Below are 19,340 nucleotides of genomic sequence, written 5' to 3'. Positions count from 1 at the left end.
TTTCATTTAGCATAGATAAAACAAGATTTCCAAGGTTCCTGTTCTAACTGAGGAACAGAACAATAGTGTATACAATAGCTATTCCATCTTTGCAAGTTCATCTCTCTCATCATTATTATTATGAAAGATAAACATAAATATACAATAGTGCCCCCTAGTGATAAGTAGGTGGATTAAGAGATTCAGCCCTTGGAGCAAAATCAAGACCGTAATGAATTCTGCGTTACTACTAATTCAGGACATTTCAGGTTACAGATGTAGCAAATGCCACTACCAAAATACATTGTCCATTTTGTGCAAGGTGTTGCAGTAGTCTGGCTATATATAATACAATGTTTACATATGCATTCTACCAACTGGAGTATAGATACTTCTATGAGCAAGGTAGTAGAAAATACAGTGTGTACATGTACTTACAAAGCTTTTTAAAACTGATTAAAAACACAGAAATCAAGTATTTTCAGCAGAACTTTTTTTTTTTTTTTTTTACCAATTCTATGAATTATTATGAAGGTTTGCTGCTGAATGCATCATAGGAGTCACAAAAATGAAAACGAAAGTTTTAGCTGAGTTTTCTTCTGGAGTCTATGTAGAGGATGTTACAGTAACACATATTTATGAAGATGTGAAAAGCAGAACGCTCAGGAGAGAATGGGCAGCCATGCCATCCGCATCACTTGGCAGAACCCCAAGGGGTCCACACCTGGCACCTGACCCTGTCTCTAACCCTGCAAGTGCCCTCACTCTGGGCCAGACACACACAGGGACAACACAGCCTTGCACATAAGAGCTGACACTTATCAAGTGACACTAGCAGAAATAGATCTCTCCCTGCTGGCTGTACACAGCAATGTCAGTGTGTAGTACAGGTAGTATGCTACACTTGTGTTTACACACACACACACGTACGTAGCTTTCATAGGAAGTGCCAGTGTATGGAGCAGAATGATTACTCACCACCGGGGAAATCAGCGGCACTTCCCCATAAGCTCCTCATGCCCCGGCGGCGGCCTCTCCACCCCCCATGCTGAGTCCCCTCAGGTATGACAGTCAGCGATCTCCCCCGGGCGCGCTGATGCTGGCTCTGGGGGTGCCTGTGCGATCCCTCCGGTGCTGGAGCCTGAGGGGGGTGTGGCGCGGTCACTGACGGGGGAGGGTCTCCGCCCCCTCTAGATAAGGAACATCATACACACACACCAGGCGTGCGCTCCGGTGGCTGCGGCTGCGGGACTGGCAGAGCTGGGCAGCCCGAGTATTGCTGTCACCGACTACACCCCCTCTCGCACTTTTAGTTCCGGGGTGGAGGCGCGCAGCCAATTGGCAGGCCGGGGCGGCAGCAGCAACACTTTGTACACGGGGGCTGGGGGACGTCGCGCATCTAGCGGCTGTGGCACAAATTAGGGCAGAAATACCACCATGGGCTCGTCACAGTGTAGTACCCGAACCCCCGGCACTCTCCGGCCTCGACCGGATACGCTGCGCACTATCCAGCAGCGTCTCTCCCACTACTGTGCTAGCGGCCAATTGTGGGATACCTCTCATGCACCTGGGGATTAGCAGAATGTCATGTGAGTTATGATTGGCCGGTGCCAGGTCCAATGCTGCTCTATGTGTAGATACATGCACATTATAAAAAGGATGAGCATTCTAGCTAGCAGCAAGGCAAGCACAGCACTAAAATTTTGTCCTTACAAGTACAAACAACCTTTCACCAGGTTATGTAAAAGCTTCAGTCATTTGACAACACTAAAAAGTATTTTTTGTTGTTAGTTGCAAAATGTGGATTTAGGATTATTCACTAGGACTAAGGGGTCTATTTACTAAGCCTTGGATGGAGATAAAGTCGCTGCAGATAAAGTACCAGCCAATCCGCTCCTAACTGCCATTTTTCAAACACAGCTTGTGGCATAGCAGTTAGGAGCGCTGGTACTTTATCTTCAGCGACTTTACCTCCATCCAAGGCTTAATAAATAGACCCCTTAAGTCCTTATTTTCCACTGTCGACGTACACATTTGCATACCCTCCAACATTTTACACACAAAAATCGGTACAAAAGTAGAAAAGGGGGCGTGGTCACGCCCCTTTTCCTATACTTTCAATGGAAGTTTGGAGAGCCAAAAATAGGTACAGACCATTAAAAAAAACGTACTGTACCTATTAAAAAGGTACAGTTGGAGGGTATGCATTTGGTTGCCAAATAAAAGAAAACAAACAATAGTGTGTGTATGTGGAATCACATGTATCGCCAGACGCATCCAATTGATTTCTTCATAGGCAGACAAATGTGTATACTTATGCCTAACTACAGCACAGAGATGTGCAGTGACTGAGTTAGTAAATATGCAAGTCACATTAACCCATACTTGCCTACCTGACCCTCTCCATGAGGGAGAAAATGCTCTGTTTCTGGACTTTCCTGGTAATGTATGATTGCCATCACCTGTGGTGAGCTAGTTAATTGATAAGAAAGGTGTTTCTGGCAATCATACATTACCAGGAAAATCCCAATCTCCCAAAGGGTTAATGGTCTCGTTCCCCGCTGACAGGACACTGAGCTCCTGAGGGAACTATTCGCAAGCCCCATGACAGCGAGCGTACATTCCCGCAGTATGCCACCACCCCTAACAGCCAGAAGTAAGAAGAGTGGCGAGTACTAAGCCGGCGTCCTGGTTAGCGGGTCGCCGGTTCTTATGGCGGCATGAGGGTACGGAGACGCACGGCTTCTAACCAGGGCGGACTGCGTCTCCCGCCTGTGTACAGACACAGACGCTGAACAGTGGACACAGTACCCAGACTGGCAACAAATACATAAATGGAGTCTGTGTCCAATTTATGCACTTAGCTGACACAGACGCTGACTGACAGGGACGCGCAGCTCCTCCGGAGAGACTCCAGATTACCGTAGCGGTACCAGGGGGGGGAGCGGTTATTAGTGTACTAAGTCGCTAATCTAGATACTTAGGGGGAGATTCAAATGTTAGAAAAGTCAGTTGGGAGTCTGTTTTTTCCTATCTAATAGACAGGAAAAAACGGACACCCAACCGACCTTTCAAAAATTTGAATTCCACCCTTAGTCTGCAACCTGGCTAAGCTTGGCAATAGCGATAAGGGCGCCGTGTGCTGGCTCCAGACTCTGTGTCTCTCTGGAAGGGCTCTTTGTTGGTTAATTGTGCATTTAACCTTTTTCTGTGTGTGTTGGCTGTCACTGTACAGTATGTCAGACAAAGAGTGTGTTTCATGTAAGGCACAGTGTTCCTCTTCTCCAGGGGGTTCACTAGTGTGTACTCAGTGTAGTGTCCCTTCCCAGGCTAGCGGGGCAGAACCAGCATGGCTGGACTCCATTAGGGGAATGATTTCCTCCAAGTCTACTAAGTTATCTCGAAATGAGAAAGAGACGCAGTACTATGGATGAGTTGATGAAAAAGGACTCAGTACCCAAGCCAGCGCCTCAGTCCTTCGCTATCTGTCCACAGAAACGTACTCTGGCCCATATCCTTAAGTCTGACTCAGATGATGAGGGGTCTGACATGGAGGAGGGTGAGGTGGACTCAGAGGTGGGAGATGGTACTCTCACAGGGAATGGAGGCTATCAGAGAGGTTCTGCATCTCCCTGATATAGTGACAGAGGAAAGTGAGGAATCTTCTTTTAATATAAAGAAATCCTCAGCCACCTTTCCTGCGTCAAAGGAACTAAATACCCTGTTTGAGGAACCGTGGGTTAATCCTGAGAAAAAGTTTTAAATCCCTAAATGGCTGTTATCATCCTTCCCTTTCCCTCCTGACGATAGGAAGAAATGGGAAAATCTACCCATAGTGGATGCATCGGTATCCAGGCTCTCACGATAAATTGTATTGCCTGTCCCGGGTGCAGCCTCCCTAAAAGATGCGGCTGACCGCAAAATTGAGACTACACTCAAATCTTTGTATACAGCTGCTGGGGTGGCCATAAGAACTACTATAGCATGTGGGTGGATTACAAAAGCCATTGCTAAATGGTCGGGAAATCTGATTGAGGGGTTAAACACTTTACCTCAAGAAGAGGTTTTTTTTTTCCTACAACATGTACAGGACTCGGCAAACTTTATGATAGAAGCCATAAAACGAATAGGCTTACTTAATGCACATACTATGGCTATGGCAGTGTCTGCATACAGGGGTCTATGGCTGCGCCAGTGGACTGCGGATTCGGGCTCCAGGAAAGCTGTGGAGGGGTCTTTCACAGGGGAGGCCTTATTTGGAGATGAACTTGACAAATGGATCTCCAAAGCTACTGCAGGTAAGTCTACATATCTTCCTTCTGCAGGTCCCCCAGGTAGGAAGGCCTACTCGGGACCCAATTTGCAGTCCTTTCGGACTGCCAAATTTAGGAGCAAGGCTAGAGGTTCTTCTACCGCCACCAGAGGCGCTAGAGGTAAACCTCGCAAACCAGCATCTGCTGGTTCACAGGAACAGAGCTCCGGATCTGCTTCCTCCAAGCATTCTGCATGACGGACAGTGACGCCTGGAAGATCGTCAGGTGGGAGCCTGGATAAAATTCTTCAGTCACGTCTAGACGGGATCATGCCAGGATCCCTGGGTCATCGCTTTTATATCCCAGGGCTACAGACAGGAGTTCCAGGAGCTTCCACTTCATAGATTCTTCAAATCAGGCTTAACAGTTTCTCAAGAGGCAAGTATAACTTTACAGAATGCCATTCAAAAACTGGTACAGACCCAGGTCATCATTCCAGTTCCACCTCAAATACGAAACAAGGAGTACTATTCCAACTTGTTTGTAGTACCGAAACAGGACGGTTCGGTTAGACCGATTCAGAACCTCAAGTCGTTGAACCCGTACTTAAGAGTGTTTAAATTCAAGATGGAGTCTCTGAGAGCGGTGATCTTATGTCTGGAGGAGGGGGAATTCCTAGTGTCTCTGGACATAAAGGATGCGTACCTTCACATTCCAATCTGGCCGCCTCATCAGGCTTATCTATGGTTTGCACTGCAGGACTGTCACTACCAGTTCCAGGCCCTGCCATTTGGTCTCTCCATGGCACTAAGCGTGTTCACCAAGGTGATGGCAGAGATTATGTTTCTACGCCGCAAACAGGGAGTGAACATCATTCCGTACTTGGATGATCTTCTGATAAAGGCGCCGTCCACGGAGCGGTTATTGGACAGCATTGCCCTCTCAACCAGACTACTCCTGGATCTCAGGTGGATTCTGAACATTCCGAAATCTCACCTAGAACCAACACGGAGATGGAAGGTTTCATGCAAGACCCTTCCAGCTCGATCTGTTGGACAAATGGTCTGGATCGCATCTTCACATGCACCAGAGGATCCGTCTGTCGCGAAAAGCCAGGATCTTTCTTCTATGGTGGCTTCAGACTTCTCACCTAATCGAGGGTCGGCGGTTCGGGATTCAGAATTGGATTCTGCTAACCACAGACACAAGCCTCAGAGGTTGGGGAGCAGTCCCCCACGGGGTGCAGTTTCAGGGAAGATGGTCAAGTCAGGAATCCATCCTTCCAATCAACATCCTGGAACTCAGGACTATGTACAACGCCCTTCTGCAGGCCTCCTCTCTTCTTCAGGATCGGGCCATTCAGGTCCAGTCGGACAATGTGATGGCAGTAACGTACATAAACCGACAGGGCCGAACGAAAAGGAGAGCCGCAATGTCAGAGGTATCAAGACTTTTCCTCTGGCCGGAAAAACACGCCATGGCGTTGTCGGCGGTCTTCATTCCGGGAGTGGACAACTGGGAAGCAGACTTCCTCAGCAGACACGACCTGCACTCGGGGGAGTCGGTCCTTCACCTGGAGGTGTTCAGGTGCTTGACACATTGGTGGGGATATCCACAAATCGATATGATGGCCTCTCGTCTCAACAAAAAGCTCAAGCGATATTGTTCCAGGTCGAGAGACCCACAGGCAGTGGCGGTAGACGCTCTATCAGATGGTGCACGTGTTTTCTCCATTTCCTCTGATCCCAAGAATGAAAAAAGAAAATAAAGAGGGAAAAGTTTAAGGCAATCCTCATTACTCCGGAATGGCCACGAAGGGCCTGGTATGCGGATCTTCTTAAGATGCTGCTCGAAGATTCGTGGCCTCTACCTCTTCACAAGGATCTTCTGCAACAGGGCCCGTTCATCTATCAAGACTTACCGCGGCTACGTTTTACGGCATGGAAGTTGAATGGCTGATTCTAGCCATTTGAGGGATCCCTGACGGGCTCATCCTGACTATGATCCAAGCCAGGAAGGGTATAACGTCTAAACATTACCACCGTATTTGGAAGAAATACGTCTCTTGGTGTGAGAGCAGAAAATATTCTGCGGTGGAATTTCATCTTGGACTTTTCCTGCAGTCTGGTGTGGATGTGGGCCTACGTGTAGGCTCCATAAAAGTCCAGATTTCAGCCTTGTCTATTTTCTTTCAGAAACAATTGGCTTCTCTCCCTGAGGTCCAGATGTTTTTGAAAGAAGTTATACACATCCAACCTCCCTTTGTGCCTCCCATGGCACCTTGGGATCTCAATTTGGTGTTACAGTTCCTCCAATTTCGACTGGTTTGAACCATTACAGGAGGTAGATGTAAAATATCTTACGTGGAAGACCGTCACACTGTTGGCCTTGGCTTCAGCAAGATGTGTGTCGGAACTGGGGGTGCTGTCTCACAAGAGCCCCTATTTAATTTTCCATAAGGACAGAGCTGAACTCAGGACTCATCAGCTATTTCTTCCTAAAGTGGTGTCTGCATTTCACATCAACCTATTGTGGTTCTGGTTGTTACCGACACCTCTGCTACTTCAAAGTCTTTGGTTGTTGTGAGGGCTTTTAAGGTGTATGTTAAACGAACAGCTCGCCACAGAAAATCGGACTTGCTGTTTGTTCTTTATGATCCCAACAAGATTAGGTCAAAACAAAAATTGGATAAACTTATGCGCCCAACATTTGATAGGAAATAAACAGATACTTATTCATAAGAGAGTTCTCAAGTCGCAAAATAAAAACTGACGGTTCTTCTACGTCTTTCCTTTAAGTTGGAAGGTCCAAGTCTTTTCCTCCAAACGTGAATACCGTAGAGGCAATGGAGGGGGGGATAAAAAACAAAGAAAAATCCAATGTGTAATACAGTCTCTTTTACTGATCAGAGATATATAACAGTTCTGAAGGAATAGGGTCCTTTGAAGTAAATTCCCACTCTGTGTACGATCTGTATTAGAGGACCACCCAAATCAACGTGATGGTATATGTTATGCTCACTTTGTGGCTTACATAAAGCAAGTGTTCTCATACACATAAAGGTATCTTTTTCTTTATATATTACTTCTCCCAGTTAATTCCCATATGGTGCTCAAATGGTCAGTTAGAAGGTCCGCTTACACGTTGCTTACTTGTAATGAGTAGATGTGATCATATAAAGGTATCTTTTAGTTATATTTCTCCAGAAGGAATGGTATTTTCATAGACTTCCCTCCAATGGATATTCAATATAACATGCAAAATAAATATGCAAATATCATGTGTAGACAATTCTTATCTCTATATTACTACGTAGGGTGGGATGTTGTTTCACCTCTCCCACTTGGTGAATATGTATTTTCTTTAAGGATCACCACACAAGTGTTTGAAATGGATTAAGGCTCACTCGTGAATGGAGACAATGATAACCAGTGTTAAAGATAATCAAGAGAAGCGATAGCTAATCGGCTTACACTTCAGCTTACTTGTGACAATTCGATACAATCATGTAGCGTTTTCTTTTCCTCTCTGCTCGAAAACAGCCAAACTCCAAATAAAATTTCACCGTGGACAATTATACAACGATGAATTTATTGATAAAAAATATAAAAAACATGAAATAACTATAAAAACAACTGATACACCACGATGTTTAAGACCAAACGTAGCCTAGGGAAGATGTAACAACGAAATCCAGCTGGATAGGTAAATCACATAAAAAGGGCCCTCATGTGCTCACCATTCCTGCCGGGTAGTTCTAGGTAGATGGTCTGGGTGTATCAGAAAATGAAAATGAACCTCCACCAACGCGTTTCGACTAGTGATGTCTTCCTCAGGGTGGATAACAGATCCCAGAGCAGTTTATTTAACCTCTGGGAGAGCCCGCCCATTTAATTAGAAATAATTGATACATATTGCCAATATTATAGTATCTAGGGGGCCAAACTTCAGGCTGTTGTTATTCAAAAGGTGGTTACACCTAACTATTAGACCAGTGAGAGTATTTAATCCCAAATGAATCATAGAAACATGCGTAACTATAGATGTAATTTACACGGTTGTCATAGCAACCCTTGTTGAATGGTGTCGCTCCGTTCTTTTTCCAATCGGAGCGGGCCTTTCATAACTATGTCCGGATGTTGTCTCCGGAGGACAGTGGTATGCGTTCCACCGATCTCCGGAAGTTAAGCGGAAGTGCGTCAGACTTCCGGGGAGATCGCGGCGGCGGAAAGACACACAGAGTATGTGCGTTCCACCTATGAAATTGCGTTCCACCTCATTACGGAAATGGTATTGATGAACAGGGTGGATGATACAAGACATGTTATGTAGTTCACGAGTCCCCGGAAGTGTAATAGAGGTTCCATTCAATAAACTAACACAACCAACATAAACATTACATATTTCAAATAAAATATATAAAAACCGGGGCGGTGAAGTAAATGAAATGGGATAAATGAAGAGTAGTTAATCAGAGGAACCATTTCAATTCAAACTCTGCATTTAATCCTGTCGGGATAAGTGATTTCATCATGGCCCTCATTCCGAGTTGATCGCTCGCAAGGCGATTTTAGCAGAGTTACACACGCTAAGCCGCCGCCTACTGGGAGTGAATCTTAGCTTCTTAAAATTGCGACCGATGTATTCGCAATATTGCGATTACAAACTACTTAGCAGTTTCAGAGTAGCTTCAGACTTACTCGGTATCTGCGATCAGTTCAGTGCTTGTCGTTCCTGGTTTGACGTCATAAACACACCCAGCGTTCGCCCAGACACTCCTCCGTTTCTCCGGCCACTCCTGCGTTTTTTCCGGAAACGGTAGCGTTTTTAACCACACGCCCATGAAACGCCGTGTTTCCGCCCAGTAACACCCATTTCCTGTCAATCACATTACGATCGCCGGAGCGAAGAAAAAGCCGTGAGTAAAAATACTATCTTCATTGTTAAATTACTTGGCGCAGTCGCAGTGCGAATATTGCGCATGCGTACTAAGCGGAATTTCACTGCGATGCGATGAAATATACCGAGCGAACGACTCGGAATGAGGGCCCATATGTATACATTTCATTTCTGATTGGGCTAATAAAGTTTGAGTATCTTTTTTCCTCCAGTTGCCAATTACTTTCTTAATGCCTATAACCAAAGATATAGAATCCAAAGAACAGTTATGATGGTTTTTGAAGTGGTTGGATAAATTGTGTTTGTCCAAACCTTTCTTAATATTTCGTGTGTGTTCTCCCCACCTTTCTTTGAGTGATCGAGAGGTCCGTCCTATATATTGTAAATTGCAACTGCACTGGATCATATAAATGCAGTTTTTAGTATCACATGTTATAAATTCCTTGATGGGATACTTAATGCCGGTTACTGTTGAGGTGAATTCAGTGACCTTTTTAGATGTTCCTTTATGCATTCTACACATGATGCAATTTCCACACCTGTGGAACCCTAGGGTTTTTATTCTCCCCATTTTCTTCTCGGGGAGTGCACTTTTCACCAGATGGGATTTGATATTTTTAGCCCGTCTGTATACAAATTGTGGTCTAGCCGGAATCAGTTCCTTTAATACTGGATCACTGGTAAGTATATGCCAGTGTTTTTTGATAACTTTTTCTATATCTTTATGTTGGTTATTATATTGGGTAATAAAAGGAACTATTTTATTGGTGGTAACAATTTTATTTTTATATTCTAATAAAGGTAAACGGTCCAGCACTTTGAAATCCTCAACTGTTTTCTGTATCTCCTCTTCTTTGTATCCCCTTTCTACAAATCTCATTTTCATCTCTGACGCTTGTTCCTCAAATATTTGTTTATTCGAGCAATTTCTTTTGATTCTCTGTATCTGACTTTTCGGAATTCCCTTTAACCAATTCGAGTGATGATTACTATCTCTTGGTATATATGTATTATTGTCAGTCGGTTTGATGTAATTTCTCGTTTCTATTTGATTATTTTCAATATAAATACAGAGATCCAAAAAGTGAACTTCCTTTGAACTTATTTCGAAGGTGAGGTTGATGTTATAGGTATTGTTATTTAGGGTTTCACAAAAGTTCTTCAATTCTATCTCATCCCCAATCCAGACAAACAGGATATCATCAATATACCTTCTCCACATTTTTATATTTTTTAAATAGATGTTATTATTCCAAATGTGGTGGTCTTCCCAATATCCCATGAACATATTCGCATAGGCAGGGGCAAATCGTGTGCCCATAGCGGTGCCTAATATTTGCTGGTAATAATGGTCCTTAAACCAGAAAAAGTTGTTCTTCAAAATAAATTCAATAGATTCTTTCAAACAATCAATTTTTGTTTTCTCCATTGAACTTTTCTGTAGGAAGTATTCCACTGCATTTATGCCCATATTATGATCGATAATGGAGTACAGGGAACTTACGTCTGCCGTTACTAAGAGACACCCCTCCTCCCACTTTAGAGCATTGAGAATATTTAATATATTGATGGTGTCTTTCAGGTAGGATTTAATACCAACTACCTCTGGTTGAAGGTGGTGGTCAACGAATTCCGAAAGGTTGGCTGTGATGGAATCAGTGCCAGCAACAATCGGTCGTCCTGGAGTTTACCTTTATTAGAATATAAAAATAAAATTGTTACCACCAATAAAATAGTTCCTTTTATTACCCAATATAATAACCAACATAAAGATATAGAAAAAGTTATCAAAAAACACTGGCATATACTTACCAGTGATCCAGTATTAAAGGAACTGATTCCGGCTAGACCACAATTTGTATACAGACGGGCTAAAAATATCAAATCCCATCTGGTGAAAAGTGCACTCCCCGAGAAGAAAATGGGGAGAATAAAAACCCTCGGGTTCCACAGGTGTGGAAATTGCATCATGTGTAGAATGCATAAAGGAACATCTAAAAAGGTCACTGAATTCACCTCAACAGTAACCGGCATTAAGTATCCCATCAAGGAATTTATAACATGTGATACTAAAAACTGCATTTATATGATCCAGTGCAGTTGCAATTTACAATATATAGGACGGACCTCTCGATCACTCACAGAAAGGTGGGGAGAACACACACGAAATATTAAGAAAGGTTTGGACAAACACAATTTACCCAACCACTTCAAAAACCATCATAACTGTTCTTTGGATTCTATATCTTTGGTTATAGGCATTAAGAAAGTAATTGGCAACTGGAGGAAAAAAGATACTCAAACTTTATTAGCCCAATCAGAAATGAAATGTATACATATGATGAAATCACTTAACCCGACAGGATTAAATGCAGAGTTTGAATTGAAATGGTTCCTCTGATTAACTACTCTTCATTTATCCCATTTCATTTACTTCACCGCCCCGGTTTTTATATATTTTATTTGAAATATGTAATGTTTATGTTGGTTGTGTTAGTTTATTGAATGGAACCTCTATTACACTTCCGGGGACTCGTGAACTACATAACATGTCTTGTATCATCCACCCTGTTCATCAATACCATTTCTGTAATGAGGTGGAACGCAATTTCGTAGGTGGAACGCACATACTCTGTGTGTCTTTCCGCCGCCGCGATCTCCCCGGAAGTCTGACGCACTTCCGCTTAACTTCCGGAGATCGGTGGAACGCATACCACTGTTCTCCGGAGACAACATCCGGACATAGTTATGAAAGGCCCGCTCCGATTGGAAAAAGAACGGAGCGACACCATTCAACAAGGGTTGCTATGACAACCGTGTAAATTACATCTATAGTTACGCATGTTTCTATGATTCATTTGGGATTAAATACTCTCACTGGTCTAATAGTTAGGTGTAACCACCTTTTGAATAACAACAGCCTGAAGTATGGCCCCCTAGATACTATAATATTGGCAATATGTATCAATTATTTCTAATTAAATGGGCGGGCTCTCCCAGAGGTTAAATAGACTGCTCTTGGATCTGTTATCCACCCTGAGGAAGACATCACTAGTCGAAACGCGTTGGTGGAGGTTAATTTTCATTTTCTGATACACCCAGACCATCTACCTAGAACTACCCGGCAGGAATGGTGAGCACATGAGGGCCCTTTTTATGTGATTTACCTATCCAGCTGGATTTCGTTGTTACATCTTCCCTAGGCTACGTTTGGTCTTAAACATCGTGGTGTATCAGTTGTTTTTATAGTTATTTCATGTTTTTTATATTTTTTATCAATAAATTCATCGTTGTATAATTGTCCACGGTGAAATTTTATTTGGAGTTTGGCTGTTTTCGAGCAGAGAGGAAAAGAAAACGCTACATGATTGTATCGAATTGTCACAAGTAAGCTGAAGTGTAAGCCGATTAGCTATCGCTTCTCTTGATTATCTTTAACACTGGTTATCATTGTCTCCATTCACGAGTGAGCCTTAATCCATTTCAAACACTTGTGTGGTGATCCTTAAAGAAAATACATATTCACCAAGTGGGAGAGGTGAAACAACATCCCACCCTACGTAGTAATATAGAGATAAGAATTGTCTACACATGATATTTGCATATTTATTTTGCATGTTATATTGAATATCCATTGGAGGGAAGTCTATGAAAATACCATTCCTTCTGGAGAAATATAACTAAAAGATACCTTTATATGATCACATCTACTCATTACAAGTAAGCAACGTGTAAGCGGACCTTCTAACTGACCATTTGAGCACCATATGGGAATTAACTGGGAGAAGTAATATATAAAGAAAAAGATACCTTTATGTGTATGAGAACACTTGCTTTATGTAAGCCACAAAGTGAGCATAACATATACCATCACGTTGATTTGGGTGGTCCTCTAATACAGATCGTACACAGAGTGGGAATTTACTTCAAAGGACCCTATTCCTTCAGAACTGTTATATATCTCTGATCAGTAAAAGAGACTGTATTACACATTGGATTTTTCTTTGTTTTTTATCCCCCCCTCCATTGCCTCTACGGTATTCACGTTTGGAGGAAAAGACTTGGACCTTCCAACTTAAAGGAAAGACGTAGAAGAACCGTCAGTTTTTATTTTGCGACTTGAGAACTCTCTTATGAATAAGTATCTGTTTATTTCCTATCAAATGTTGGGCGCATAAGTTTATCCAATTTTTGTTTTGTCCATATTGCCTTTCCAGTTTTGATAACACTGGTAGATATCCTATTGCTGCCTACATTATCCAGCGCAGGGGTCCACTCTACTGTCTTTTGCCAACAAGATTAGGTGTCCTGCTACAAACCAGTCAATTGCACGCTAGATCAGGCTCACTATCCAGCATGCTTATTCCACGGCAGGCTTGCCGATTCCAAGATCTGTACAGGCCCACTCTACTAGGTCGGTGGGTTCTTCTTGGGCGGCTGCCCAGGATGTCTCGGCTTTACAGCTTTGCCGAGCAGCTACTTAGTCAGGGTCAAACACGTTTGCAAAGTTTTACAGGTTCGATACTTTGGCCTCTGAGGACCTTCAGTTTGGTCAATCGGTTATGTAGGAACCTCAGCACTCTCCCACCCGGTCTGGGAGCTTTGGTACTTCCCCATGGTACTAAATGTATTCCCAGTATCCCCTAGGACGTAAGAGAAAATAGGATTTTAATTCCCTACCGGTAAATCCTTTTCTCGTAGTCCATAGGGGATACTGGGTGCCCGCCCGGTGCTTCGTTCTTCCTGCACTGTTACTTGGTTAAGTAATGTTATTGGTTCAGCTGTTGCTGTTCCTGATTTCAAGTTTGGTTAGCATGGCTTTCATCTTGTTTTGTGTGTGCTGGTTCGTAAGCTCACCACTATCCTTTTATATCCTTCTCCCGAAGTATATCCGTCTCCTCGGCACAATTTCCTAGACTGAGTCTGGTAGGAGGGGCATAGAGGGAGGAGCCAGCGAACACTATACATTTCTTAAAGTGCCCATGGCTCCTAGTGGACCTGTCTATACCCCATGGTACTAAATGATTCCCAGTATCCTCTACGGACTACGAGAAAAGGATTTACTGGTAGGTAATTAAAATACTATTTCTCATACGTCCTAGAGGATGCTGGGGATGCTTCAAGAACCATGGGGTATAGATGGGATCCGCAGGAGACATGGGCACACTAAAGGACTTTGAATGGGTGTGAACTGGCTCCTCCCTCTATGCCCCTCCTCCAGACTCCAGTTAGATTATGTGCCCAGTGAGACTGGATGCACACTGAGGAGCTCTCCAGAGTTTCTCTGAAAAATACTTTATTAGGTTTGTTATTTTCAGGGAGACCTGCTGGCTACAGGCTCCCTGCATCGTGGGAGTGAGGGGAAAGAAGCAGACCTACTTCTTAAGAGTTCAAGGGCTCTGCTTCTTAGGCTACTGGACACCATTAGCTCCAGAGGGTTCGATCACTACGGTACGCCTAGCTGCTAGTTCCCGGAGCCGCACCGTCACCCCCCTCACAAAGCCAGAAGATAGAAGCCGGGTGAGTATGAGAAGATCAGAAGACTTCAGTGATGGCAGAAGAGGTATTGCTCGCCATGCTCCCACACATAACACAGCACTGCAGGATGCAGGGGGGGCGCCCTGGGCAGCATGAACACCTCAAATCAGACTGGCATGAGTTATAACAGTGCCCCGGGCACTAGTTAAGGGACCCCCGCCAGTATAAACATATTTTTAAGCGGGACTGAAGCGCGCCATGTAGTGGGCGGGGCTTAGCCCACACAGCTCTGACCAGCGCCATTTGCTCTCCTCAAAAGCTGCAGAGACGCTGGCCCTGTCCTCCACACTGCTGTACAAGTAACAGGGTGCAAAACGGGGGGGGGGGGGGGGGGGGGCCACAAGTGATTTGGTGCTAAATTATATATAGAGCAAGCGCTAACAGGTCTGGGCAGTCTTTTTACTTGCTTCAGTACCGGGATAGGCGCTGGGTGTGAGATGGCAGAACTCTCTCTGTATCCCTCTTTATTGTGGGTCTGTCTCCTATAGCCCCAGTGTGGTTGTGGGTGTCGGTACATGTGTGTCGACATGTCTGAGGCTGAATGCTCTTCCCAGGAGGAGGCTGGAGTGGGGACAGAAAATACTGTGGGAGTGACCGTGTCGGCACCGCCGACGGGTGATTGGGTGAATATGTTGAGTGTTTTAAACGCAAACGTGACCAAGTTGACTAAGAGATTTGATAAATCGGAGTCTAAGAACCAAACATGGAGGAAATCCATGGAAGATGCTTTGTCACAGGCGCAGACCCCTTCGGTGGTCACAGAAACATGCATTTACCCAGATAGCAGATACATATACCGACACAGACTCTGATTCCAGTGTCGACTATAGTGATGCCAGATTACATCCAAAGCTGGCTAAGAGTATTCAGTACATGATTGTGGCAATAAAAGACGTATTACATATCACTGGGGACCCTGCTGTTCCTGATACTAGGGTCTGTATGTTTAAAGGAAAGAAACCTGAGGTAACGTTTCCTCCCTCTCATGAACTGAACGCGCTTTTTGAAAAGGCTTGGGAAAATCCTGACAAAAAGATACAGGTTCCCAAAAGAATTCCAGTGGCATATCAATTCCCCTCTGGGGACAGGGAAAGGTGGGAGTCAATCCCCACGGTAGACAAAGCTTTATCGCGTCTATCCAAAAAGGTGGCGCTTCCGTCCCCTGACACGGCAGCCCTAAAGGATCCTGCGGCTCGTAAGCAGGAAAATACACTAAAATCCATTTATGTCACTACAGGGTCGCTACTCAGGCCTGCCGTTGCTGCGGCATGGGTGAGTAGCGCTATTGAAAGGTGGGCAGATAACTTGTCATCTGAGGTAGATACCCTAGACAGGGATAGTGTGCTTTTGAATCTGGGTCACATCAGGGACGCTGCAGCATATTTAAAAGAAGCTGTAAGGGATATTGGCCTTTTGGGTTCAAGGGCCAATGCTATGGCGGTCTCAGCAAGGAGAGCATTGTGGATACATCAATGGAATGCTGATGCTGACTCTAAGAAGGCGATGGAGTCTCTACCGGACGGCCTCACTGACCTGGTGCCTACGGCTACCGCGGGTAAGTCTTTATTTTTACCTTATGTCCCTGCACAGCAGAAGAAATCGCCTCACTATCAGATGCAGTCCTTTCGGCCCAATAAATTCAAAAAAGGACGTGAGTCCTCCTTCCTTGCTGCGAGGGGGAGAGGATGGGGAAAAAGGTTGTGGCAAGTTCCCAGGAGCAGAAGTCCTCTCCGGCTTCTACCAAATCCACCGCATGACTCTGGGGCTCCTCTGCGGGAGTCCGCTCCAGTGGGGGCACGTCTCAAACTCTTCAGTCAAGTTTGGGTGCACTCGGACCTGGATCCTTGGATAGTAGACATAGTAACCCAGGGGTACAAGTTAGAGTTTCAAGACGTGCCCCCTCACCGATTTTTCAAATCGGCCTTGCCAGCTTCTCTTCCGGAAAGGGAGATAGTAAGCGCTGCGATACTAAAGTTGTGTCAAAATCAAGTGATTGTCACGGTACCACCGTCTCAACAAGGGGAAGGTTTTTATTAGAGCCTGTTCGTGGTCCCGAAGCCGGATGGCTCAGTCAGACCGATTCTAAACCTAAAATCCCTCAATTTCTTTCTAAAAAAATTCAAGTTCAAGATGGAGTCTTTACGAGCACTGATCTCCAGTCTGAAGGAGAGGGATTTTATGGTGTCGGTCGACATAAAAGATACCTACTTACATGTCCCCATATATCCTCCACATCAGGCTTACCTGAGATTTGCTGTGCAGGATTGTCATTACCAATTTCTCTAACGTCCTAGTGGATGCTGGGGACTCCGTAAGGACCATGGGGAATAGCGGCTCCACAGGAGACTGGGCACAGCTAAGAAAGAATTAGGACTACCTGGTGTGCACTGGCTCCTCCCACTATGACCCTCCTCCAGACTTCAGTTAGAATCCTGTGCCCGGCCGAGCTGGATGCACACTAGGGGCTCTCCTGAGCTCCTAGAAAGAAAGTATATGTTAGGTTTTTTATTTTACAGTGAGATCTGCTGGCAACAGACTCACTGCAGCGAGGGACTAAGGGGAGAAGAAGCGAACCTACCTAACTGGTGGTAGCTTGGGCTTCTTAGGCTACTGGACACCATTAGCTCCAGAGGGATCGACCGCATGGAACCGGCCATTGGTGTTCGGTCCCGGAGCCGCGCCGCCGGCCCCCTTACAGAGCCAGAAGCAAGAAGAATCCGGAAAATCGGCGGCAGAAGACATCAGTCTTCACCAAGGTAGCGCACAGCACTGCAGCTGTGCGCCATTGCTCCTCATACACACTTCACACTCCGGTCACTGAGGGTGCAGGGCGCTGGGGGGGGGCGCCCTGAGAAGCAATAAAAACACCTTGGCTGGCAAATATATCACAATATATAGCCCCAGAGGCTATATATGTGATAAATACCCCTGCCAGAATCCATAAAAAAGCGGGAGAAAAGTCAGCGAAAAAGGGGCGGAGCTATCTCCCTCTGCACACTGGCGCCATTTTTCCCTCACAGTTCCGCTGGAAGGAAGCTCCCTGACTCTCCCCTGCAGTCTACACTACAGAAAAGGGTAACAAAGAGAGGGGGGGCACTAAATTTAGGCGCAAAATACATATATAGCAGCTATAGGGGATATAATTTAGTTAATCCCTGTATTATATAGCGCTCTGGTGTGTGCTGGCATACTCTCTCTCTCTGTCTCCCCAAAGGGCTTTGTGGGGTCCTGTCTTCTGTCAGAGCATTCCCTGTGTGTGTGCGGTGTGTCGGTACGGCTGTGTCGACATGTTTGATGAGGAGACTTATGTGGAGTAGGAGCAGGTGCCTATAAATGTGTTGTCACCCCCTGCGGGGCAGACACCGGAGTGGATGGACTTGTGGAAGGAATTACGCGAACGTGTCGACTCCTTACATAAAAAATTTTAAGACATGCCAAATGTGGGGCAGCCGGCTTCTCAGTCCGTGCCTGCCCAGACGTCTCAAAAGTCATCAGGGGCTCTAAAACGCCCGCTACCTCAGGTGACAGACACAGATGTCGACACGGATACTGATACCAGTGCCGACGACGAAGAGACTAATGTAATGTCCAATAGGGCCACTCGTTATATGATTGAGGCAATGAAAAATGTTTTACACATTTCTGAGGTGACCCCAGGTACCACAAAAAAGGGTATTATGTTTGGGGAGAAAAAACTACCAGTAGTTTTTCCCCCTTCTGAAAAATTTAAATGACGTGTGTGAACTAGCGTGGGCTTCCCCTGATAAAAAATTTGTAATTTCAAAAAAATTACTAATGGCGTACCCTTTCCCGCCAGAGGATAGGTCACGTTGGGAAACACCCCCTAAGGTGGATAAAGCACTTACGCGCTTATCAAAAAAGGTGGCACTGCCGTCCCAAGATACGGCCGCCCTAAAGGAACCTGCTGACAGAAAGCAGGAGGCTCTCCAAAAAGCTATATATACACACTGGTATTATACTGAGACCAGCTATTGCCTCAGCATGGATGTGCAGTGCGGCAGCTGCATGGTCAGACTCCCTGTCAGAGAGCATTGACACCCTAGACAGGGACACTATATTGCTAAACGTAGAGCATATTAAAGACGCTGTCTTTTACATAAGAGATGCACAGAGGGATATTTGCCGGCTGGCATCAAAAATAAGTGCACTGTCCATTTGTGCCAGGAGAGGGTTATGGACCCGGCAGTGGACAGGGGATGCAGATTCCAAAAGGCACATGGAAGTTTTGCCTTATAAGGGTGAGGAGTTGTTCGGGGATGGTCTTTCAGACTTAGTTTCCACAGCAACAGCTGGGAAGTCGGCATTTTTGCCACATGTCCCCTCACAACCAAAGAGAGCACCGTATTATCAGGTGCAGTCCTTTCGCCCCCAAAAGAGCAGACGGGGTAGAGGCGCGTCCTTTCTGCCCAGAGGCAGAGGTAGGGGAAAAAAGCTGCAGCATACAGCCACTTCCCAGGAACAAAAGTCCTCCCCCGCTTCTTCTGCTAAGTCCGCCGCATGACGCTGGGGCTCAGCAGGCGGAGCCAGGTACGGTGGGGGGCCGTCTCAAAAACTTCAGCAATCAGTGGACTCGCTCACAGGTAGATCCCTGGATCCTTCAAGTGGTATCTCAGGGGTACAGGCTGGAATTCGAGACATCCCCCCCCCCCC

General features: G+C 45.2%; 1 protein-coding gene across 2 annotated transcripts in view; it reads right to left on the bottom strand.

Annotated features, from left to right (window-relative positions):
- JAK2 (Janus kinase 2) overlaps window positions 1-1,516 on the bottom strand; it is a 457,412-nt gene extending 455,896 nt beyond the window's left edge. For both annotated transcript variants that reach the window (XM_063913981.1, XM_063913980.1), the window contains exon 1: window positions 958-1,516. The gene's annotated coding sequence lies outside the window, so the exon portion shown is untranslated. The remainder of the gene's footprint in view (window positions 1-957) is intronic.
- Window positions 1,517-19,340: the final 17,824 nt, after the last annotated feature.

The sequence above is a fragment of the Pseudophryne corroboree genome, chromosome 1 (assembly GCF_028390025.1).
Source record: "Pseudophryne corroboree isolate aPseCor3 chromosome 1, aPseCor3.hap2, whole genome shotgun sequence".
NCBI classification, from domain to species: domain Eukaryota; kingdom Metazoa; phylum Chordata; class Amphibia; order Anura; family Myobatrachidae; genus Pseudophryne; species Pseudophryne corroboree.
Note: the sequence above shows the minus strand (reverse complement) of the source record. Positions and strands in the feature narration are given on the sequence as shown.